Source organism: Puma concolor, chromosome B1 (genome assembly GCF_028749965.1).
Source record: "Puma concolor isolate L17-30 chromosome B1, mPumCon1.1.hap2, whole genome shotgun sequence".
In the NCBI taxonomy this organism is placed as follows: domain Eukaryota; kingdom Metazoa; phylum Chordata; class Mammalia; order Carnivora; family Felidae; genus Puma; species Puma concolor.
In genome coordinates this window covers 8,288,472-8,314,463 of record NC_141670.1, presented here as the reverse complement: position 1 = coordinate 8,314,463, position 25,992 = coordinate 8,288,472, and the positions used below count along the sequence as shown (strand labels likewise).

The 25,992-nt window shown below is 40.9% G+C and overlaps 1 protein-coding gene across 1 annotated transcript in view; it reads left to right on the top strand.

Moving 5' to 3' along the window:
* The window catches only part of VEGFC (vascular endothelial growth factor C), a 111,224-nt gene that overhangs the window by 1,455 nt on the left and 83,777 nt on the right, over positions 1 to 25,992 (top strand). The window lies entirely within an intron of this gene.

Here is a 25,992-nt window from a genome sequence, read left to right as displayed (position 1 = left end):
CAGTACCCCTGGCTGGGTACAGAATGCGGAGCTTTATTTCAACCGATGGCAAGTGGAGAGGTGCCCATGGTGTGTGACTATCAACTGTGAGTTGACTTGATTGAATGACATGTTGAATGTGCAAAAATTGAATTGCCTTCACAGTTATTTTGCAATACGTTTTAAGATTGAGAAGACTAAAAAAAAACAAACTACCTTTAAATTTTAAGTTTCGGGGTGGGGGGGAATTGAAAAAAAAACGGAATTTGTCATTCAATATAGAAGTCAAGGAAAACAACCTTGCGTATAAAAAAAACTTAAATTGCCGAACAGAGTGTATTCTAGGACTTGTGAAATTCCCACTTAACAGTGGTAGAACTATTATCGTGAGAATGTCTTCCTGTGCTTAAATGCCACAAAAATGTAGCATTAGACCCACTAACACTTCCTGTAATTGGAATGCCTGGAGTTTCATGATATCGACTCACTTTCTGTTTCTGCAAAGTCAAGCCATTAAAAGTATGATCTAGTAAGGCAACACCCGGAGAGGTGGCTGGTGAAAGAGACCACGTAACCTGTTCCAGAGCAGGTTATTGCCTGTGATTACTTTCTTGAGTTTACAGTAAGAAAGTGTGAAGAAGGAGGTAAAATGAGAAGTCTTGCCTGATAAGCCAGAAGCCTGTATGAGAGTCACCGGTGGGTCGGTCGTGAATGAACATGCCCCTGTGTGCGCATGCGTGTGTGTTATATGTGGGCATCCCGTTGGAGGTTAAACTTGTTGTTAGTCTTCAAATCATCTTCGCTGGTGATGTAATCAACTTTTTCTTTACTGTGAAGAAAATCTTTATGCATTTTTATTTGCTTTTCATACTTAACCATCTTTTATATCCTGTATGGTGCACGTGAGTTGACATTCTGTATGTGAAACGGACTCTTTTTCACTTGGTGAAACATCATTTTAGGTCTCTTGAGTTCCACCGACCACAGGGCAGTATATTATGCGTGCACTAAAGTGTTCCTCATTGGTCGAGTAGAGGCTTGACAGGGCGTGTGTCATGAATGCCTTCAGTGAATTGCTGTGTCCCTGCCATGAAACTCCCAGAAGACCTGGTCCAAAGACTCCATGTCTCTCCCTAGTGGCCTAAACAAGTGACTCACAGGGATGGAAACCTTGGAGAGGGAACTGATTGTTAATTTCCTGTGAAATACCTATATCCCAAGAAGAGATTTCAGAAGGTAAATAAGGAACACTGAGTATACAAAATCTCCAACAAATGCAGGGTTTTGGTTAATTCACATTTAGGAAGTACTTTTGTAATGTTTAAAAAATACAAAATAGCTCACAAACTATAAACCAAGCTTAGCCATCCAGTCCTTCACCCCACCCACAAAAGCACACAAAAATCGGGAGGCAAAATCACAAAGAGAAATGAGATCTCCTTGTCACTTGACTTATATTTGCATTTATTAGGTTCCTCTTTCTAATTATTCGTGGTACATGACTTACTAAAAGATCCCAAAATGTTTCCCTGAAGGATAGTAGTGCAAGCAAGCCAACATCAGAAAAGTGAGGCAAACACAGTTTTGCCTATTATATAATTAAAATTAACTAGGCGTGACGGGAAAAAGAGGAAATATATAGAATTATCATCCAACTAAAAATAAAAAACTGCAAAGCCTAGAAAGAGCAACTAGATTGCTAAATGCAATTATTTGCCAACATGACATTGCACAGAGTTCACTCTGGTTGGATGAAGTTCAGGATTTTGATGTTCAAAGAAAAAACTGTATAATAATAAAGGAAGAATTATGCGAAGTATACTTTTATTCCAAAAAGTGTTGGACTGGGAGTATAAATACCTAGATCCTTATATATTTTTAGAATAATGAATTCAAGGAGAGCATGTCTTATGTTGCACATGCCTTTGTTAAAGGTCAAAATCAACAAAAGAAAGCTTAAAGATTTATAATCTTGTATCAATTAAGCGAATAATCTAGATCAGTTATTCTTGAGTGACAAAATACAACTTCTGTTTTACATAACTTTAAGTAACCCTACTTTCTAGTTTAAATGAAAAAAAAAAAGATTAGCTTAATATTAACATGAATTGCTTTAATGAGAATTGCTATTTTAAATTAAAATAGTAGAAGCATATATGGTTTATGGTGTCTATCACAAAAAAAAAACTTCCTAATATTGGCAACTGGTTTGTAACATGCCAGGTTTTCTGTCTCTATTATTTATAATTCTGCATACTTTTGTACTTGGTTTATTTGCATTTACGGTTTCAAATTAATCAGTGATGATGTTTTTCAAAATACTATCTGTATGTTACTCGCATGAGAATTCCCTAGAAGTCTTTAATTTTTTCCTCTTACCTGAGACCAGCCAAATCTCTCAGTTTGGGTCTAGGAATATACATTTTTAGTGAACATTCTAGATTACTCTCATACACAATGACAGTTTTAGATTCGTTGGTTTTACCATCTTCATTATATAACTGTTGAGTTTGCAAGGTAATGTGTTAGGGATTGAGCATCTTAAAAGACATAAGCCATTTTCCTCTCTTCAAGGAGCTTACAACTCAGGTAGAAAAAAGAAAATCTTAAGCACAAAAATACTGTGAGATACCAGGGGAATGGTACCAAAGCATTGTCTGTGTCCCGAAGTTGGCACAAGACACTCAGGCATGTGGCCTGGTTGGTCCGAGTGCTTTGACGTATGGCTGGACTTGGGCTAACAACTCGGGTGAGAATTTCTAGCAGATGACTAGACTACATCAAGCACAGGAATCCCTTCGTGTCGTGGCTGGCTTGAGGAGGTGAGAAGGCAAGGGGATTATATAGGGTAACAGCGAAGAATCGTAACTATGAATACGTTTTTAGAGGTGACTCGGGCTACACTGTATATAGCCCACGCCAGTTGAAGGTGGGTCATGGAGGGTGATTCGTGCACTGAGCTCCCGAAAGACACAGGAAGCGAGAAAAGTATTGGAACCATTTGTGGGATGTTATTAGAGATCACAAAGACTTCTGGGGACGTGGTCTAGTGACCAGCAATACTCTAGAAGGGGAAGTGATGAATAGGGCAGAGTGGAGGCAGTGAGAATAGCAGCCAAAGCTGTCACGGAGGAAGAACCCATAGCTTTGGTGACTGATTTACAAGAAAGATTAGGAAGTGGAAGAAATGGACCTTGGCATCGGTGTTTTCATCATAGGACAATGTTGGTCCTACATGCAGGATTAGGGCGTCGCAGAGAAGAGCAGAGGCTGGTTTTCATGGACCGTTGATGGAGGATGACGGCATTATTCTGTAAATCACTTAAGATTTTACTAGACTTCAAACTCTTTGGAGAAGCAAAATAAGCTTTACACATTTACATCCTATTAAAGGAAAATAATTGCCTGGGATCAACGGGACTTAAATGGTGTAATATCCGTAAAGTATTTGAGCATTTGACAAGTACTATTACAATCCCAAAAGGAAAATTAACAGTATGCATAGTCTACTGCCCTGCATTCAAAATAAAGAGGCAAATTTTATTCCACTGAATTAGGCCATAAATGCAACTATAATATGTAGTCATGGACTTGCAGCTTTCTCTGGGCTTCATGCCTCAGTACCCATGACATTTCCTGATGTACTGCAAATGTCCATACTTTCTGGCAGCAATCTTTAGAAAGGAGGTTCAGTAGTAAGGAAATACATTTGTGAAAGTGGAAACCCATGAATTCTCTTGTCTTCACTTCACTCTGCATCAGTTTATGGCGGGTGCCTGGAGTTTCACGCCCTGGAGTCCCTTTCTGAGGAGGGCAAAGGAATACATAATGGAAGGATTGGATTGGGTTCTTGCAAGCTTCCTGCCTTATGAGAGATTTCTGACCAAACTCTGAGTGATGCTGGGGATCTATGGTTTGGGGCATAAGAAACTCAATTCATCCTTCATTTTGGTTTCCACTTCTGTGTAGTCTTTCTTCTGAATTGTGAACACCTGATTGGCAGTCATTTGTTCGAGAATCAGTTATCATCAAAATTGCTTCATAGGAAGCAGTTACCGATATCGGTGGCATGGCTTCCAGACCAGTGGGTCTCTATTCTTGTCCTTCTGAGTTGCTCTGAAAAGGTGGAGGATGGTGGACCGGGGAGGTGTCTTCCTGGCCTTCCAGTTCTAGAGCTCTTGATATGAAGGTCTTGGCCTCCTATCAACATGGAGGAGGAGCTATCAACCAGGAACTCTGTCTCATAGCTCTTTCTAGGGTGTTTTGGGACACAGGGGTGGTGGGAGAGGAAAGATGGTTTCCTGTGCCCCTGGCATGGCTTTTGTCTTTGGCAGCTATAGTGGTATTCACAGGTTCTAATTGCTCCCTGGGTACCATACATATGTCTGAATATTGCATAGATGTTTACATCATAATTCGCTTTCCTCTACGACATCCTCGGTATCTATCTATCTGTGCCATGCACCGTGCTGAGAGCTTTACAAGTTTGTTTTTCACACATCTTTTAAATTTTTTTTTAACGTTTATTTATTTTTGAGACAGAGAGAGACAGAGCATGAACAGGGGAGGGTCAGAGAGAGGGAGACACAGAATCTGAAACAGGCTCCAGGCTGTGAGCTGTCAGCACAGAGCCCGATGTGGGGCTCGAACTCATGGACCGCAAGATCATGACCTGAGCCGAAGTCGGCCGCTTAACCAACTGAGCCACCCAGGCACCCCTGTTTTTCACTACATCTTTATGGGATGGATGTTATTCTGACTTAGCCAGGAGCAAGGATAGAGCTTTTTTGTTTCATTTCTCGTTTTATTTACTTTTTAATTTTTTTTAACGTTTATTTAGTGTTGAGAGGCAGAGAGAGATAGAACATGAGTGGGGAAGGAACAAAGAGAGAGGGAGACACAGACTCTGAAGCAGGCTCCAGGCTCTGAGCTGTCAGCACAGAGCCCAATGCGGGGCTCCAACCCAAGAACCATGAGATCATGACCTGAGCCAAAGTCAGATGCTTACCCGACTGAGCCACCCAGGGACCCGCATTTCTCATTTAAAAAATACTTAAACGGCATATGTTTTAGAAAAGTGTGATAAGGGGTTTGGGCCTTCCGGATTTATGAAAGACCCATGATCATATATATATATTCCTTTCTTGTTGTAGCCGGGTGCAGGAAGGCAGAGAGAAGAGGTACTCTGCCTACCCAGTTACTTTTATTTAAGTCCTGATTCCCTACAATTAGACAAATCTGAAATAAACCTGTACTTTCTTCCAGGCCTTACCATATGGTGCCCCTCTGACCAAAGAGCCATCACAGATGGCCTAATCCATAATAGTCTCGTAAGAATGACTGCGTAACAAGAATCTTCACCAGAATTCCTGACAATAATCACACCGTTTTTTCAAAGTTGCACTACTCGGACTTCAGTGAAAGATTATGGTCTTACCTATGCCAAGTGACCTTTCCAGGAATCATTGGATTTGGAGAGAACAAACTGTGGTTGGTGGAAGCATTACAGGCCCTCTGATTTCTGGGCACCCATTGTCTTATCTTGTACCAGTTACATTATTTCTGGTAGAGGTGCAGTCAAATACTACCTGGTCCTACGTTTTGTTGCAGAATGCACATTTGTAAGTGCAGATTTGTATAAATTTTGACTTAAGTATCATTGAGTTTTCACATTAGAAATAACAGATGTAGCAGAGAACTTCAAACAAGGGATGATAGTTCAGTTAACTTATAACGTAATTCTACAATTTACATTAAAGGGGCGCCTGGGTGGCTCATTTGGTTAAGCGTCTGACTCTTGGTTTCGGCTCAGGTCATGATCTCACACTTTCATGAGTTTGAGCCCCACATCAGGCTCTGTGCTGACAGTGCAAAGCCTACTTGGGAATTTCTCTCTCTCCTTCTCTCTCTGCCCCTCCCTTGCTCAAGCTGTCTCTCTCTCTCTCTCTCTCTTTCAAAGTAAATAAGTAAACTTTAAAAAAGTGTTTAAAATTTTCAGTAAAAATTATAGATTTGTCTGGGTAATTGTTTCTTCTGAAATTTCCTCGTGTATATTCAGGTGGTTCCTATCCTTAGTTGATTTACTCTTTTTCAGAATTTGTAGTTTAACTGTTAGAAGAAGACATTGTCTTTCTTGGCATTCATCGTAAGAGTCAGTCAAATGGATGCCTGGAAATGCCTTTTGCTGGTAGATTCTTACTGTTTTCTGGTACTGATCATGAGCTAGTGTCTTTCAAAGTGTTAGGAGGCTTTCATGAAGTTCTGGAATCCAAAAGCTCATTTTCGTAAATTATTTGGTGCTATGACCCTGATATAACATAAGGCTATGTATAGTATTTATCCTCTGAGTTTGACTATTTCTAAATTTCATTAAAGAAATAGTAAGGTGTTCACTTATGAGATGTGTATACATACACCCCGGGTTTGCTGAAGAATTCTGGGATCTGAAGTTTGCGCAGGCTCCAGGACAAGGGGAAGGGATTGGATTGTTGAGTGGTTCTTTTCCAAAGGCTTCCCCTAGTCCCCTGATCACCGCAGTGACCACCTGGAGGGGATACCGAGGTACTCAGGAAGGAGGCCACGGTGATGCTGCTAACTCCACTTGCCCATTAGTATCAGGTTTATGGATTTCTTACTCCAAATTCTCCTATTTAGATTGACTTCAATTCAGGGGCATTTTAATTAATTCTCACTAGTAGCAGCTTCAGTTCTAGGCAGGAAATTACAATGTGGTGAGTGATCACACAACTTAGAGTGAGTGACTCTTGTCTCTAGCAAGCATGTGATCTTGTGTAAGGAACAAGAAGCTTACTCATTAAAAATACCAGAAGTGGGTTACACTGGAAATGCAGACAGTGGAAGAGCTATTGTAAGGAAGCCTCCTGGTTTACCAGAAGTTGTCGAGTGAGCCCTGGAGGCTGCATGTAAGCATGGGAAGGCTGGGCTGGTATGAGGTCAGCTGTGCAAAGCAAGTCGATGGTGGTTACAGAAACAAAGGAGGAGATTTCACATATTGAAGTGTGAGTGCAAAGTACAAGTCAGTCTAGTCAGCAGGGTGTTTGGGGAGAAGGGAGTAGACTGTCCAGAGCTTTAAGGGAAACAGAGGGGAATCTTGTAGAAGGTATAAAAAACCAAGGAGCAGGACCTAAGTTTGGATCTCGGTTGACACAACAGGAGCCACGGAAGATTCTTGAGTGATAGGCTGAAATTGGTGTCTTAAGGAACTTAATTTGGCATCATTGTGCAGAAGTATCTAAAAGAAGAAGACTAGGGGCGCCTGGGTGGTTCAGTCGGTTGAGCATCCGACTTCGGTTCAGGTCATGATCTTGGGGTTCGTGGGTTTGAGCCCCGCGTCGGGCTCTGTGCTGACAGCTCAGAGCCCGGAGCCTGCTTCGGATTCTGTGTCTCCCTCTCTCTGTGCCCCATCCGCGCTCATGCTCTGTCTCTCTCTCCCTCAAGAGTAAATAAAATATTTAAAAAAAAAAATTTTTTTTAAAAAGAAGAAGACTAGAAGGTGGCCGCAAGCTTCCCCGAAGCCATTATCAACTGCAGACTTCCTTCCAGTGTCTGTCAACGATTGCTGTTCTCATTCCGTGGGCCACCCATATATGGAATTTGAACTCCACTATATGTTCCTGGTTATTTCTGATGGTGATAGTGATGACCACTGCAGACTTATGTAAGCACCCACCCCTGCGCTATCTGGAAACATTTATAAAGTATATTATTAACAGACATTTTCTCTATTATGGCTCACATTCCAAACAGAGCAAGTAGTGTAAACAATGGTCATGCTTAGATACACACACACACACACACACACACACACACACACACACTACCCCCCCTTGTCCCTTTCTGTCCCCAGTCCCCTCCCTTTAATCATTCTTCAAACTGCCAGCCATGGCTTCTGTATTTTTTCTTGCCTAGCTAAATATTTTCAGACAATCCATTGAAAGAGAATATAAAAAAAATCAGAGTATACGATATTATATTCTCCACAGTTTATATACTGATTTGTAGTTCAGCTGACAAAGAGCAAGAAAGGGAGAGCAAGAGAGAGAGAGAGACTGGTAACTCTGACGTGTCCTAGCAATTCCTCCCCCTCCCCCCCCCCCCGCCCTTTTTTTAAGATGGCTCTGTGCCCACTGTGGGGCTTGAACTCCCAATCCGAGATCAAGAGTCACATGCTCTACCAACTAAGCCAGCCAGGCGCCCCAGCAATTCCCACTTTTTAAAATCTGCTTTGGGTGCCTGGGTGGATCAGTCGGTTAAGTGTCTGACTTTGGCTCAGGTCGTGATCTCGTGGTTCATGGGTTCAAGTCTGGCATCGGGCTCTGTGCTGACAACTCAGAGCCTGGAGCCTGCTTTGGATTCTCCCTCTCTCTCTCTGCCTCTCCCCCACTCATACTGTCTGTCTCTCTCTCTCTCTTTCAAAAATAAATAAACATTAAAAAATGTTTTTAACCTGCTTTCAAGTATTCCTGCCAACAGTAAGACTAGAGGAGGGGACAGCCATAAGCTATCAAATTCTATAACTTCTTGTTAAATAGATGGGTTTCATCGTCAGAAACACATCATAGACATAAAGGCTGTGGTCCTAGGCATAGGAAGTAACTGTGATATTCTTCCGAGTGATTCTCCAACACCTTCCATCTAGTTTATTACATTTTTATTATAAGCTTACAATTTTCCTGACTTCTAAAATATGGGAAGAGGAGATAATATTGATATTTGATTTTGAGACCACTGAGTCCAGGAATAGGGGACGATGGTCATCGTCTGAAGTGCCCTGCACTTAAGTCATTTGGTGAAAAGGATTTTGATACACACAAGAGTTTTACAATGCCATATCATTTCACATGACCTCATCCTGAATACTTTCAAGGCTTAAATACTTTAAAGTTCAAATCTCTGCTAAAGAAACAAACTAATGTTGCCACTTTAGTGTGTAAACCTCTCAAATCTTTATATTATTACCTGGCATGAGAGAAATAAAAATATACGTTCTAAATTTATAGGGAAACCTTTCCAGAATACCTAAAATATTAAAAGTGGAGTGTCCACGAATAAAACATAAAGAAAATGTCATGCCAGCATGTTACCTGCAAGAGGGAAGCTTGTGTAAATTTGTTTAGGAAAATGTACTAGCCCTGCCTCTCTGGGGCAGTCTTCCAGACCAGCAAAGTCTGTCCGGTCTGGGCTGTCATGGAGATGAACCGGGGAGTAGACAGTTTACTTTGAGAGTAAGCGTGGTTTACAGGAGGACCCTGGTTTGCTCGCGGTAGCCGAGTTTGTTCGATGGTTCTGTTTGCTGGCCTGCCAGTCAGCAGACACTGAATTTCTTGGTGCAGCCTCTTGGTGCGGATGGGGGTGAGGAGTGTTGGAGGTGCACGAGCAAGTAAGGAAGAGGAAATTCAAAATAAGTGGGGTACACGGCTCCTAGCTCCTCAGGAGCTAATGCTGTATTTGTTCTTCATTAACATCTTGAAAGTACACTTCCTTAGGATTCCAGTACAGACGTTAGCGGAAGTATTTTAGGAACTTCTGACCAGATCCCGTATTTCTAAACTGAGAATGTTGTCCTGACTCAGTCCGGACCAAAAGATTAAATGCTAATTAGGCACTCAGCCTCCTTGTAACTGAATAAAGAATTAGATGACGTATTAGCTATAGAAATCTGTGCATATCTATGTAGATTAGCCATTCAAGTCTTTATGCAGGTAGGGGTATCCCCGTCTTTTAAAGTGAGTTTCATATTTTTATTTCAGGATCAGAACTATGTGTCATGATATAAAATGCAGCTTCATATGTAAGTGCCATTATATTCCCTATTTTCAAATTTAAATTTTGCAAATTTAAATTTTAATGTAATTTTCTTCACAGTAACTTTTATACAATTTTTCCCTGTTAAAAGGGCTGTGGCTTGTATTTTTGGTCAGAAACAAGATTAAAATAGCATTGCATATTTAATATTCCTTTATATGTAGAGGAAATGTTGTGCGATTAATAATACTTTCGCTTCCAACTTGCTGAAGTACTTGAAACAGATGAAAACTTTCTGAGAAGAAAGAGCAGACTTTGACATTGTAGTTGTTTAGGAAGAGTCTTACATATATATGCATGGGGAGCCACACTCCTGGGAACTGGCTGGGAGCAGGGAAACTGACTCCTTATCACCTCCTCAGCCAGCTAGTGGTCAAAGGTTTAATGTCTTTTTTTCTGAAATGGCAAAAATCACTACCTTACTAAAAAAGATGTGTTGGTAAGAGCCCTATAACCTTTCCTCAAGAAAATAGCGCATTTTCTTTTCTTTGTTTACACTTACATGGAGCCTTTTCTTCCAATGCTCACCTCCCCCCCCCCAAAAACAAATGGTGGGTGGGTAAACTTGACAAATTAAATCAGACTGAAATCTGAAAGAAAATAGTCCTGATTCTCTTGTAACCAGAGTGACCACACATCTGCCATGAATCTTAGGACTGAATTCCTATAATCTGTGAAAGGGGTTGTTTTTTCCTTTCACTCAGAGTTCCTTGGAAGTAGCCGGTTAATATCAAATACCAGATGTGATGCTGTTTTAAACCACTGTGGTTTACTTTACTACGGTTAGCATTGCCTCCATGGAATATTTTTGATTCTTTCTTTATGTTTGCATCTGCTGTGTATATTTCGTTACTTTATCCTTCTTAAAGGCCTCTTCCAAGTTTATGTTTTGAAAAATGGAACACTTATGGAGGTTCATGTTTGCTTATGGGTCATGACACTTAAGACTTCCCTAAAACACAAACTAATCCTTTTGTCTCAGAGCCAGATTTACGTTTTGGGATGATAGTGAATCATTGTTTGTTCTCTTTGAATCCTAGGGCTTAAAAAAAAAGAATTGGTGTCCATCCATGCCAAATTAGAATTTTACCAAGGTCAAAATTACTCGTGAGTCATGACCATTACACTTAAAATTGAGTAATTTGAAGCTGCTTTAGATACACAGATTAAGCAAATAATGATGTCATAAATTGTAGCACAAATGACTTTTTTCCTCCTAAACATTGGTAGCCGGGGTGGGGGGCTGCTCTGTTGAGAGCCATTCTGTTTTACTTTAGAAAAACGCACCTTTGTGTCATGGCCACAGGAGCGTAGCATAATGATATTACTGTAACCTAGCATATGGTGACACCCGCCTTCGTGAATGGAAGATGAAAAGATTTAAAATTGGCGTTCCCTTTCTGTGTCACACTTACCTGTCAGTGCAGCCTGCCGTTTCTTCTGGATTCTTAAACCGGGGCCAATGTTAGTGTGACTGCCTCAAGCTTCCTCCAGCAGAAAACACCTGAAATTTTGCCGTCGCGGGTGCCAAGGTTTGCTGTCGTCATCGTCGTCATTTTTAAACAAAGGTGTTCTTGACATTGATTTTGACTTTATTGCACCTCTGTAAGGCGTTTGCGGTGTGGTAGGAAGGAGAACAAATATGCCTGATTTGCCTTAAATACCCTCTTAGGACTGACTGTGGGTTTTCTCCTCCCAGGAGTGTTTTAGATAATTATAAATTGGACCTTCTGCCCCCAAATTAAAATGGTAACTTAAACACTAAGATATTCATGTGCTAAAATTGAATCTGTGACATTCAGATGAGCTGTATGGCACACCATATGCACTGTGTGTTGCACGTAAGCGTTCCACACTTGCTTAGCCAATGGGTTATAAACGAGTTGTAACAGCTACGTCTGTGCAATGCCAAGCACTCAGGTGCCATTAGTCTGAACTGTAGGAGCTCCAGTTAAATAGTGAAGTTTAAAACCTTTCCCTTTTTAACGAAATGTCACCAACCTGTCATTAAACAAGGACTTCCATACCTGTGAGGAAGAGTGTCGTTTAGACCTAATGGTACGCGAATCTCTGAAGCTGTGTGATTTCGTGAGCACCCTGGTGCATTGTTTCTACCCGTATATAAGTTCAGTCTTTTCCAGAACAGTTTCTGCCTTTCTAACCCTAAGCCTAAACGATTACCATTTTAGTTAACTAAATTCTGGTTTTTTTTGTTTTTTTTTTCTATCTGGGTCCTTTGCTGGACCCCCTGACACGAGTTGGTCTGTCCCAAGGGCAGAAAGAACGTGTTGTAATTCCAGGATCATGGGCTCCCTTGAAGGTTACAAAGACTCCTGATTAGAGAGTAATGCTTCACTCTAAAGCGACGTATCCCTCTTGATAACATGCCCTTGGGTGCTGACAGACATGGGACCATTCTTTCATAAAGCAAAATTACAGACACATAATACTCTTCCCGATAAATTACATAATCTTTCCTTTTCCTATATTCCATCTTTTTACTCTAGTATATTTTGCCATTAACTATCTTTCAACACACTTTAAACAACTTCAGCTCATTACAGAATAACTACGTCTACCACTGCCAAGAGTCATTGTTTATACCGCCTTGTACTTCAGTCTATATATAGCATTCTACAAAGAAGGTCAACAATTTAGTGAGAGTAGAATTTCTTAGAGTACATTTAAATTTGAACTTAATTTCTTTTTGGAAAATTAGGTTCCAGGCTCTGCCATCTTTGCACCTCAACACATCTTCCCACTATTTTGGTGCATAAATGATGCTTTTATATCACAGTTGCTTCCATTTTAATGTAATATTAGCTGGTTGTGGCTTGGAAAACTTAGGACATACACTTCTTCCATGACTACAGAAGTACACATAGTAAGTAGGTCGTATGTACATCTAGGGTGCATTTAACATGAGGAACCAGAATTCCTTCCCAACTTTGGGTGCTTTTTCTTGTGGCAATATATATAAATGTATAATTTTGTTACGCTGGTTTATGTTGTTGCTGCAATGTGAAATCAGAGAATTTTCCAGGATATATCTGGAGTTTATGAGGACAGCAGGAATATTTGAAGACGAAACACTCTCAGGAAGTTGGGAAGGTAAGTTGCTACACATGTAGAATGTAGAACAGACAGTGTTTTGGGCGAGACCAGATGTTTTGCAGCAGGGAGTGAGAGCACGGTTAAAGTATATCTGGGTCATATGTAGCTATCAAAACCCGACTTCACTGAGACTGGGAATTAAAGATGAGTATAGTTTAGATTCACCCTTATAAGTCTTCAGTTCAACAAAGTAACTTGCTTGCAGGGCCAGGTGATTTAGTCAGAATTATTTAATTAGGTTGTTCTTACTTGAATCCGCATTTGATTGTAATAGATGTCATAGCGCTAAGTAATTTGGGATTGCTAGCTTAATGATTGTTGAAGAACAAATACTTGTTTTCTTTGTGTTTTTATTAAGTTTATTTATTTTGAGAGAGAGTGCAAATGGGGGAGGGGCAGAGGGAGAGGGATAGAGAGAGAATCCCAGCTCATAGTCAGGAATCTTGAGTTCATGACCTGAGCTGAAATCAAGAGTCTGACGCTCAACCAACTGAATCACCCAGGCGCCCCTTGTTTACTTTGATGTAGGGCACTTTAAGGAACACTTTTCCCTCTGGTAGCATTCTTTTCTAGAAGGGGACCGTTCACTTACTTTCTTCTTGTGTGTGTGTGTGTGTGTGTGTGTGTGTGTGTGTGTGTGTGTGTGTGTGGCATTCTCTTCCTTGCTTCCAATTATAATTGTGAACAAATATCAGTAGAAATTCCATGTAACCCAGTATGGATTAGTTATCGAAGCTCACCAGCAAATGTATTTACCCTGAGAATACAGTCGGCCACAACTAGACCATTAGCATGTGAAGTCATATTGTCCCCTGTTGCTCATGCATTTTTTTCCCCTTTTTATGTACTGTTCTGGCTAAAGTTCAGTATTTTGGTGATTATAATTGTGGGCCGAATAAAAATGTATTTCATTTTGAATTGTAAACAGAAAAGACATCAAGTTCTTTGACTTGAAGAATTACTTAGAATTTGAGTATAACTTTGAGCTGAGAGAAGTCAAAGAATTAGATTTCTAGGCACATTCTGACTATAAAATGGATACCTTACATATACCAAGAATAAATCATATATCCGTATCTGTTACTTTATAAAATTGATTACTTGGTTCACTAAGTAGTTATTGCCTTCTATGTGTCAGCATTTATGGTATTAAGTAAAATCTGAGGAAAACAATTCTATAAGACTCCAAGATGTAAGCTTTTATGTGCTTAAAAGTTTCATATATAATAGTGACTTTTTTTTTTTTTTTTTTTTTTAAATTTTTTTTTTTCAACGTTTATTTATTTTTGGGACAGAGAGAGACAGAGCATGAACGGGGGAGGGGCAGAGAGAGAGGGAGACACAGAATCGGAAACAGGCTCCAGGCTCTGAGCCATCAGCCCAGAGCCCGATGCGGGGCTCGAACTCACAGACTGCGAGATCGTGACCTGACTGAAGTCGGACGCTTAACCGACTGCGCCACCCAGGCGCCCCAATAGTGACTTTTTTTTATGGAACAGTTTTCATGTACTCGGTTAAAATTTATAAATTTATTTTCTAGTGTTCTTTGTAGGTGGCACTGGCATAGGATATTCTGGCCAATGAAGGATAAGGCAGAATCTAAGATTTATGGGAAAACTTTCACTTTTCTGATAAAACACTGCTTTTCTTCTTGTTTTCTTCCCTAGAAATAAGAAAAGTCGCTTAAATTTAAAAATACTTCATACTTAAAGAACACTTTTAGACTTGTGTGGACTAAAATTTTTTAAATTATTAATGTAAGCATGTGACTGTGGAGTGACTTTCTAAATTTGTACGACATCCTCAATCTGTTGCCCCTAGACTTATAATAATTTGTATCTTTATATCCAACCTTTTTTGCATGACTGATGGATTCTCTTAAGATGATATTTATGTTCATATTTTGTAAATACTTTAAGCCAGCCACATCTGAAATAAATAACAATTGTGTCTATGAAGACATGTACACCTCCTGTCCCTTCTCACCGTTAGAAGTATTAATAGCTTGAGAGTGACTCCGGACCAACTCTAATTGTTTAGAAAATGGCAGCTAGAGAGAAAATTCTCATGGGATTTAGAGAGAGAAAACTGGATGAGACGTCTCAAATATGAGGAAAAAAATGTGCAAACAAGGAAGTATTTTCATACCTTCATTCAGATTAATGAATAATTAAACACCTGGGCTGTGCAAAACTTGTGTTTGATTCCAGGCCTTTACAAGCCCGAATGTGTCATCAGAGCATCAAGATGGGAAATTAGGAAGGCATGCTAATTTAAATTTAAAGCAGCTGGAAATACACGACATGGCATAGAGGCCCATCTTCACATCTGTCAACAAGTGCTTACAGATGCCACATGAATGGCTTTCAGTGCAATTATAAAACCCAATGGAATGTTCAGAGGTGACTCCAAGAATGTGATTGGCCAACGTACAGGGTGCTCATTCCTAAGAAAAGCTCTGTCCAAGACAAATTTGAAATGTGTACAATCCCTCCTATAGTGATGAACAGTTTCAGCTTAATGTTCGGGGGAAAAATATCAAATAATAAGAGATATATTATGTTAGTTGACTTTTCTTTGTGTTTTAAGTTTATTTATTTATTTTGAGAGAGAGAGAGAGACAGAGCACGAGCAGGGGAGGAGCAGAGAAAGAGAGAGAGAATCCCAAGCAGGCTGCACACTGTCAGCACAGAGCTGCAATGATTAAGGATTTTATACTTGACTAGCCCTTCTCCCTGAGAATTACTGGCTCCCTCTTGGAGCTGTGGATTTATTAACTTCCACTCCAGGGTGGGTAAGTGTCCTAAATTCACTTCTGCCACGTTATTTGCCATCTAGGGAACTGTTAGGCTATCGGTGGGTCAGCCAGATTCGTACGGTGGACTCCCTATCTATGCTCAAGGCACTTTGACCAGATCTGGTCATTCAAATCTGATCAGTCGTGGTTCTAGTCTCAGGCTAAACCAGTTGATGGCTAGATACTTTTACCTGGCAATCTAGAGAATACAAATCAAGACATTCATATGCAGGAAGCAACACGAAATAAAGCATGTGTTCTAATGCTTTTCCCTTAAAACACAATATGGACCATGACGTGTATTTTTACTTACTAAGTTTCTTATTGGGATATTATTTTAATTTCTAGAAGTGGTCATACTTTTCCATTTGTCACTTCTCTGATGTCTAAATTTTCAGTTTTGTATTCTTCCATGTTACATGCGGTAGCCGTTTTATATCTGGAAAGATCATTTTTTTTGCCACAAAAATAAGTGTTCGACACACTCCACACATGTAGACTACTGGAATAACTCAATACAGGGACTGAGTCGCAAGCAAAAGTGATTCTTTGATTTTTTTTTTTTTTTTTTTTTGGTTTCTCAAGTTATTCACTACCTGTTACTTTCTGTCACATTTAAAACCTAAAGCTCATGGGGCGCCTGGGTGGCGCAGTCGGTTAAGCGTCCGACTTCAGCCAGGTCACGATCTCGCGGTCCGTGAGTTCGAGCCCCGCGTCGGGCTCTGGGCTGATGGCTCAGAGCCTGGAGCCTGTTTCCGATTCTGTGTCTCCCTCTCTCTCTGCCCCTCCCCCGTTCATGCTCTGTCTCTCTCTGTCCCAAAAATAAATAAACGTTGAAAAAAAAAAAATTAAAAAAAAAAAATAAAACCTAAAGCTCATAAAGTTAATTTTCACAATGATCACAGAATGTAGTAATTCAAAGTATCGATGAGAATTCGTATTTAACCATTTCTCCTTAATTAAAAATCATTTGATTAACTATACCTTAAGTAGTCCTACGCGATACATTATTCAAGAGTTTTAGTCAATTGCATGTTGTAAATCAACTGCGTATTGTGGAGGACTGATTTTATTATTTTCTTTTTTCTGAGCAGTGTGCTGGGAACAAGACTATTCCACAAGCAAAGGATACGTGCTTATCATTATTCAGTCTTTCTAAAGAAGTGAGGTTGTCTTAAGTGAATTTTCTGGACTCCTGCAAATTAGCACTTTTAAGTATAATACATCATATTTATATTGTGTTGATTGAAGCAGGTTAAACATAACCTCATTTTAATAATTGGGCTATAAAGGGGCGCCTGGGTGGCTCAGTCGGTTGGGCATCTGACTTCGGCTCAGGTCTTGATCTCACAGTTCATGAGTTCGAGCCCCACGTCAGGCTCTGTGCTGACAGCTCAGAGCCTGGAGCCTGTTTCAGATTCTGTGTCTCCCTCTCTCTCTGCCCTTCCCCCACTTGCTCTCTGTCTCCCTCTGTCTCAAAAATAAATAAACATTAAAAAAAATTACATTAAAAAAATAATTCGGCTATAAAATTAGAATTACTGCTACTTCGCATTTTTCTTCCTACCACTGTTATTTACCATTTCTGTTTGCAGCGTCCTTTGCACCTTTTAAAAATTTGTTTTTACACTTGTCTTTTTTGTTTCCTTTCCCTAATGCTTCTGTACGTCTGTTCTTTGATGGAAGAGAGATATTTTTTAGTTTTTAGCTTTGGGTTCTTTATTATTATTATTATTATTATTATTATTATTATTATTAGTGCCATACCATCAAAGAATTCTATTTCAGCCTCTGGTGATCTCGGCAACTACTCTGAGAATATCAGTTAAAGTGGGATCGGGCCATTTGTACCAAAACTCTAGCTCAGCGGCTTAAGCGAATTTGAGTTTCCTTGTCTCTCCAGCGGGCAGTTAAGGGCTCGCACAGCCAGTAGCTCCACGGGGCTGTCCATGTGTCAGCCCCTGTGTGCTTCCCCGCTCACGGCTGCAGCAAAGCTGCCTCCTCCCAGCCTTATGTCTGGTCTGGAGGAAGGAAGAATACGGAGACAGGAAGCGGACGTCCTAACAGGAAAGCAGCAGCTTGCTCAGAAATCCCTGGTAGATTGGAACTTACTCTTCCCACAACCGTCCTGTGGCCATCTCTAGCTGCAAGAGAGGCTAAGAAATAAAATCTATGCAACCTCAAGCAATATTGGAACTCGCTCCCTAAGGAAGAAAAGGAGAATGGATTTTGAGTAGCAGTGTTAGTAGCGTGGTATCAGTATGATTTGTAGCTTTCCCCCCGAAATTGCTCACGTTTTTCCTCACGCCTGCAACATCGCTGTGTCCCTTAAATACTTAACTGAAAATTAATGTCACTGAAGTGTTGATTTTTAAGCAATATGAATGTATCACACGAGACGTTTCTACTCTTCACAAGATTTAAAAATCCAGTTTGGAGGGGCGCCTGGGTGGCTCAGTCGGTTAAGCGTCCAACTTCGGCTCAGGTCATGATCTCGGGGTCTGAGTTCGAGCCCTGTGTCGGGCTCTGTGCTGACAGCTCAAAGCCTGGAGCCTGCTTCAGATTCTGTGTCTCCCTCTCTCTCTGACCCTCCCCCGTTCATGCTCTGTCTCTCTCTCTCTGTCTCACAAATAAATAAACATTTAAAAAAAAATCTAGTTTGGAGAGATAGTGGCTTTATGAAACATTTATAGAACATGAGAATTTAAACTTGCTAATTGTATTGTGTCAAAAGTAAGTGCAGTAACAGAGAAGGGAAAGACCGGAAAAATCTAGTGTTATTGAAAAATACTCGAGGGGTGTGGATTTCAGTATAGGACAATACTACCACCCCAAGTAAATATGACCCACCTCATTTAAAATTTTTTCGGTAATATATTGGTGTCGATTTTCCTTTTACTCTGTATTCGCTGTGAGGTTGGACACGGAAACATTTCAGATTTGACATGGCTTCTTTCTGACAACGGAGTCGTCACCATTGCTTAAGGCATGAACTTAACGTGCTCAGTCTTTCCTCTCCGTGGAGCTGTATTGTTTGTGAGGCCAGCTTGGTACTGATGGAGACGTCCCCTCTCTCCTTCCCTCACACAGTTCTGCTGGAAGAGTGGGGCACGGCTGCTGTCAGATCGCAGCCCACTCCAACAGAGTACCATCATCCCGACTTCACTGTGTTGATTCACAGATCACACCCCCGAGATAAGGACGGAAACTAGCCCTGAGACAGGGACGGCGTCAGTGGCCTCACCCCCCCAGTAAAATGCCTGGTAAGGATCCGGCTGTGTTGTCCTCACACAGAAAGGACCAGGTGGGGTGTGCACGGCATGACTACCAGATGTGAGCATCTTCCCGTGTGTTCTACGATGCCACCCTGTGGATGGCGGCCGGGCAGGGAGAAGGCGCTCACCACATGGAAAAACAAGATGATGTAATAGGCCTTAGTGGAATTCTCACCGCTTTTATTGAACTGTCTGTCCCGATTGCTTTAAACCAACTCAGGAGAATGTCTGTTGGCGAAAATAGGAGCTCAGTTGTTTTTCAGGGGCAGTGGTCCAGAGGACACGATAATAGGAATAGATCATTCCAAAGCTGAAAATACATTAGATACATTCTTATTCTCTGTTTGGAAAGTCTGCCTGGAGACTTTCTGCCATTGTGCTGTCTCAGGGAAATACCCTATTCAGGTCACTGGAAATAACATGTCAGGTCTGAAAAGAGACTTCATACGTAGCCAAATAAACTGGGTAAATATATTTAGAAAGTCATTCTAGTGACTAATATATTAGAATGTGTCCACAATAATAATGTTGGTGATGTTAGGATTTATCCTTTTCAATGGAATGACTTGTCACATCTGGAAAGAGACTTTATGGGTAGCTAAATATACTTGCTAAACGCGTTTAGAAAAGATTTTTACTATGGGCACCCGACTGGCTCAGTCGGTTAAGCATCCGACTTCGGCTCAGGTCATGATCTCACAATTCGTGGGTTCAAGCCCTGCATCGGGCTCTGTACTGACAGCTCAGGCCCTGGAGCCTGCTTCGGATTCTGTTTCTCCCTCTCTTTGCCCCTCCCCTGCTTGCTCTCTGTCTCTCTCTCTCTCAAAAATAAATAAACATTAAAAAAAAAGGTTTTTACTAACAGTTTTGTTTCTGTTTTTGTTTTTTTTTTTTAATAGCTGATTAATTTCAAGCAATAATACTGATTGAAGTCTTTGGGTAGCCAGGGGTAGGAGTTACTCTGGTTTTGTTAGTGTAGTTCTAAATATTTTCAGTTTGATGAGAAAAAAGGAATAAGATGTACTTACAATTGGAAGTTTGAATGTTTAAGCTAGGTGAATTTTGTTTTTCAGAGTGACTGTTTCTAAGATCATGTGTAATTATCAGATATTTTTTAAGTTGCCTGAAAACGTATTTTCTAGTAAGTAGATGTTTCTTCCCAAGCCTTGTAGGAATATGTTTTATATATTTTGTAAACATATAAAATTTTCTTTTAGCATAGGTTAGCAGAAAATAGTAATCTGGGGGAGTACAGGGACCCAGATTTGATTCCCAGATAATTCAAGTAAGCCTTTTATAATCCTTTCATTCTGTTTTACTCTCAGAGAGCATAGGGTAGTTGAAACCGCTTGGACTTTGGGGTCAGAATTGAATTTGAATTTAACACTGCACTTTAATAGCTGTGAGATCTTAAGACTCCTGAGTCAGGTTCTCCACTATAAATTGGGGGAAATAGTGTATTCCTTACAGCACTGTAAGAGAGCCCACGGAAAGCAGTGCCTCATGTTAACTACTGATAAAGCCGTAGTTCTCTCTCCAGGCCCTGGCAAAATATTTAACTCCATCAGTGTGATTCACACTCTTGCCTTCAGAGTCCTTAATTAATGTTTTGTGATCAAAGGCCCACAGATGGAATAAAGTTCATCTAAACATCCATTTATTAATGGAATATCTACTGGCTAAATACTATTAATTAAATATAAATAATACATTGCTCTTTGCAAGATACCAGTGATCTCCATGTTGCTGAAGCCAGCGAACCATCATCAGAACTTTGTGTTCTGTGTTCTTTTCTGGGATGGTCAGTCAGATGTGGCCACGAGAGGAGTCACAAGAGAGACGCAAGAAAACAAAGTCTATAATACTCACAGGAAGAGCTCCCCACAGGCCGTGCGTGGCCACAGGGGAAGATTTTGGTGAGGAGGCAGAGAGCAGGAGTGAGGCAAAAGCAGAGTTTCCACAGGAAAGGCATAGCAAGGCATGGTGAACCGGTTAGGGGTCAGGATTGGCTGGTCTGAAAAATGTCAGCAGGCTCTACACTGGAGGGGTGGTCCCAGGTTGCCTGGTAACGGGCCTGGGGGCGTGGGGGATGATGAAGGCAAAGAAGTAGTGCCTCGGGGTATGGGTCAGCTAGAGCAGGTGCGCCTCTGGACTGGTGAGTTTGCTTGTCAAAAGCATGCTCCCAGCTGCAGCCCTTGAACCTCTAAGAACTGGCCAGCCTGGGAGGGGCGGTCTATCCCTGCCAGCCAGCGCTGGTGCAGAAAAGAGAACCTGAACTGCTGGCCGTTCTTCTTCCTGCATTTTTAATACCCAAGTGCCCCCAGCTCCACCCCATGCCCTCTGTTCTGGTGTCCACTCTCTCTTGGTGACGCAACCCAGGCCCGTGGTTCTCAATGTCCCCCAATAGTGTCTTCAGTCCAGATCCCTCTTCTGAACTTCAGAACGTAACCAACTTTCTTCTCTCCCTATTTGACATTTCCACTCGGACGGGTGAGAGACATTCCAAATTTAACATATTCAAAGACTGATCAGACTGATCAGACATATTCACCCCTGAGCAGACTGCCTTATCCACAGCTTTTCCCTAACTCAGTCAGTGGCACCAAAGTGCTTCAAGTTGGACAACTCAAAATGTAGGGAGTCATCCCTGACTTCCTTCCTTCCTTCTTTCCTGCCCCAAATCCAAATATGGGAATCGAGTCTGCTTGGCTAAGCCTTCAAAGTATATCCCGAATCTAACCACGTCTCACCACATCTACTGCGACCTGTCCTGTTCTGAGCCACGGTTGTGTCTCACGGGGATCACAGTGAGACAGTGCTGTGTTCACTAGTCTCTCTGGTTGTACCCTTAACCGCTTCATAGAGTATTCGCAACGAAGCAAACAGAATAATCCTTTTAGAACGCAAGTCACATCACAGCCCTCTTCTATTGAAGGCCCTAGAATAGCTCCCTATTTCACACAGAGCAAAACCCAAAATCTCTGCAAGGGAATAGCAACCAAGATTCTAGAAATGTTTTAATCGAAGAGAATTTAATGAGGATATGTTTAAGGAGGTGTGGGTATTCAGGAAGCACCCAGGGGCTTAGCGGCCGTGGGAAGCCCTAAGCACCTGGGTCCTGCAGGAGCAGGGTGAGGGGGTGGTCCTGGAAGTGACGGAGGGACTCCATCTCCAGCAGGATCTGGTGTGTGTCATGCACACACGCTCATATCTGTGGTGAGGCAGGGACGTGCAGGAGAAGAGTAAATGTCCCAACCCAGTTTTTGTTCACATCCTGGTCAAACACTTGATTCTGTCACCCTTCTCCATTTTAGCCATTCTGGTCATTACGTAATCCTATTTCATCGTGGTTTCGTTTTGCCTTCCCATGGTGACTGTAATGAAGCTGGACCCTTTTTTATAAGGTTTTTTTCTTTTGCCCATTTTGGCTATCTTCATTATAAAAATGCCTGTTCATATATTTTGCTCATTTTTCTGTTTGGCTGTATATCTTTGCAATTGTTTGTTCTATTGTTTATTTTAGAGAGAGAGACAGAGTGCGAGAGCAGGGGAGGGGCAGAGAGAGAGGGAGACACAGAATCCCAAGCAGGCTCCAGGCTCCAAGCTGTCAGCATGGAGCCCTAAGAGGGGCTTGAACTCATGAACCGTGAGATCATGACCTGAGCCGAAAATGGACGTTTAACCGACAGAGCCACCCAGGCACCTCAGTTGATTTTTAAAATAAATATATGTGATTGGATACCAGACTTTTTAAAGATATATATTTCAAGTATTTTCTTCCACCTACTACTGGCCTTGCTTTTTTATTTTATTCAATGGCCACAGTTTTCAAATTTTAATTGTAGCATGATTTTCCTTCCTTTTATGATTAATGACTTTTATATCTTAAAAAGAATAAACTTTTTCTTAAAAAGTTTAAGGAATCTTTGTCTACCCAGTGTCATGAAGGTATTCAAGAAGCTTTAGTGTTTTTACCTTCCACAGATTTATAATGAGCCTGGAATTATTTGTACAGCAAGAGGAGTATGAGTCGGGACAAATATTTTCTACTTAGATATCTAATTACCTCCGTGTGTTTTACCACTGATCCCTGGTGTTACCCTTGTAAAAGTGTTCTCTCTATACATATGCAGTTCCTTTCTGGATTGTCTGTTTATTATTTTACTCTATTTGTCTTGTGTTAGTGTTGTGTGCATTTTTTTTGTTTCCTAGAAAGACTCGATACATGGCACAAATATTTCCAGTTTGTTTTGGATGTTGCCTTGACTACATATGTTGGAATTGCATTGAATCTGAAGATGAATTAAGGAAAACTGGCATATCTAGCAATATTGAGCCTTCTATTTAGGTTTTTAAATTTTTATTTCAGTTGTACAAAACCTTTTTTTTCTTTTTGTGTAGAGGTTTTGCACGACTGCCTCATTGGTGCCCGGGTATTTGACATTTTGATGCCACTGCAAAGGGGTTTGCCTTTGCATTCCATTGCCTAACTTTTCTGGGTATAGTATTCTACATTGGCATTTTTTTCTTTACCTATTTTATTTTTTAGCATTTGTTTATTTTGAGGGAGAGGGGAGAGCAGCAGAGAGAGAGGGAGAGAGAACCCCAAGCAGATTCTGTGCTGCACATGGAGCTCAGTGTGGGCCTTGATCTCATGACTATGAGATCATGACCGGAGCTGGTATGAAGAGTCTGACACTTACCTGACTGAGCCACTCAGGCGCTCCTATCCCTATTTTAAAGATTTTTCTCCCCCGGCCCTTGTTCTGATTTCATTGTTTCCACTGTCAATGTTATTACTCCTTTGAACAAGAAATGAGCTTCCTTGTTGGTTTTTCAGGTTTTCTGTTTTTGGATTTCAGTAGTTCTGTTACACTTTTAGGTCTAGCTCCCTTTGTATTTAATATGCTTGGAGTTCATAGAAATTCTTCAATCTGTAGCTTGACTGTTTTTATTATTATTTTGGAAAATTCTAAATCATTTCATCAAATATTTCTTCTGTCCTGTAGTCTCCCTCCTCCAATTGAATGTATGTTAGACATCCTCACTGTGCCCCGTATTTATGCATCAAATTTTTGTGTTGTCTGTGTCTATTAGGCTTCTCCTCTAGTTTCCTGTGGGGGTTTTCTACTGACCTATCTTCCAATTCACTGATCCTCCCTTTGTCCTAATACTATTAATCCAATGTACTGAGATCCCTGTGTTTTCAGTTAGTATGTTTTACAGTTCTCAAATTGCTGTTTTTTCTTTGATAACTTCAGTTTCCCTGATAACATTCTTCATCTTGCCTTATGTTCTTACCCATACTAGCCACACATATTGCAATACCTGTTTCAATATCTGGCTTATCTATGGTTTTATTTTTATTGCATACTTTTTCTATGATTTTGTTTTCTTCATCTAATTTGCAAGTGTGGTTGAACATTATTGATTAAGTGCCTGGCATTGGATATGAAGAGTTATAACTGAATTAGGCTTGTTCTTTCAGAGAGGGTTTACTTTGTCCTCTGCTAGTCAGCTAAGATGGGGACACTCCAGTTCAGTCAGAGGGTGGCGTGCCTAGAGGCCTGTCTGCAGTCTGGGTGTGGGTCAGGCTGCTGTGGTTCGCCCATGCTCCAAGGGAGTACACTCAGGGGATTTATCTGAGAGCCATCGTTGCTCCTCGGTGGGTCCTGAACTCCAACTGTGGTTTCCTCAGCACTGTGATACCACTGAAAACACCCCATACTTTTCAGATTTTTGCTTGGTTACTTTGCTTCTTGCCCTGGACAGTTTGAAAATCTTATCCAGTGCCCCAAAAGGAAAACTAGAAATGTCAGATTGCTTCTCTTGTCTTACCACCTCTCAGGATGTGAGCCCCTCCAAGCCTGACTTTCCCTGCAGGCCCAAACTTCAATGTTCCCTCTTTTCAACCCAGCAGATTGCCAGAAGTCCCCACTTTTAACTTCTATGTTTCTTTTTGCCCGAATGTTCAGCCTCTTACCCATGCGAGGACTGGCATATTATCCAAGGGTAGTGCTGAAAATGTCAGCCCAGCTTTCTGAGTTTTTTCTATCCATCAGCCTGACTCCTGAAGCCTTGGCCACCTCTGCAGTTAGATATTGCAATATGTGTATGCTGTCTTCAATTTTATCTCGTATGCTCTAGTCCTGAGCAGAAGCTGCATCCATGATGGTTACAAGTGACATTCACTAAACAAGCCATCTTAATAATTATCTGGTTAGGATGGCTCGGTGACTAAGGGAACAAAGTTTTGGATAGGTTTGTGATTTGAATTCCACTTACTGTGTGTGAAATACCTACCTAGTGAGAGCTCAGTTTTATCACCTGTAATCAGAAAATCACAGCTTTTTCATAAGATACTTGTTCCCTTAACACCAAGTCTCTGTAATTCATCCGTGGTAACATTTTGTATCTGTAGTTCTTTCATCCCCCTCCCCCCCCCCATTTTTTAACGTAGGGAGATTTTATTGTAAAAATATCCCCCAAATATGTATTTTTCTATGAATGGAAATATGTTTTCTGGTTTTTCATTTTGGACTTTTTTTTTTTTTTTTTTTTGGAACCATACCTAAGTGGATTGAGGATGAATTTCTGTAGAGCAGATTTGTGTTTGCTGTGTTAGGCACCTGTGGACATCATAGATAGAGACCACTTTCAAAGGCAGATTTGGTTAAAGTCTGCTTGAACTGCACAGGTAGATTTTTTCAGAACACAGACCAAGAGGAGAGCTCTTTCATGATCACCTCACAAGGAAGAGAGTTCTTCCCCTCTTTCACCCAGAAGAAATGTTGAGGTGGCGACTCCTGCTGTCTCCTGCTTTCTTCTAGTTTGCTCTTGTACTGAGGGGACACTATAGACTTTGGGTGTTCTAGCTTAATACAGGAATATTTATCAGACTTCCAAATCCAGGAGAGTTCTTGGCTCTGCCTTCTCTGGCACGATCAATCTCAAAGCCCAAGTTCACCAGCCAAAGCACCTGTTTCTCATTCCAGAGTGAAT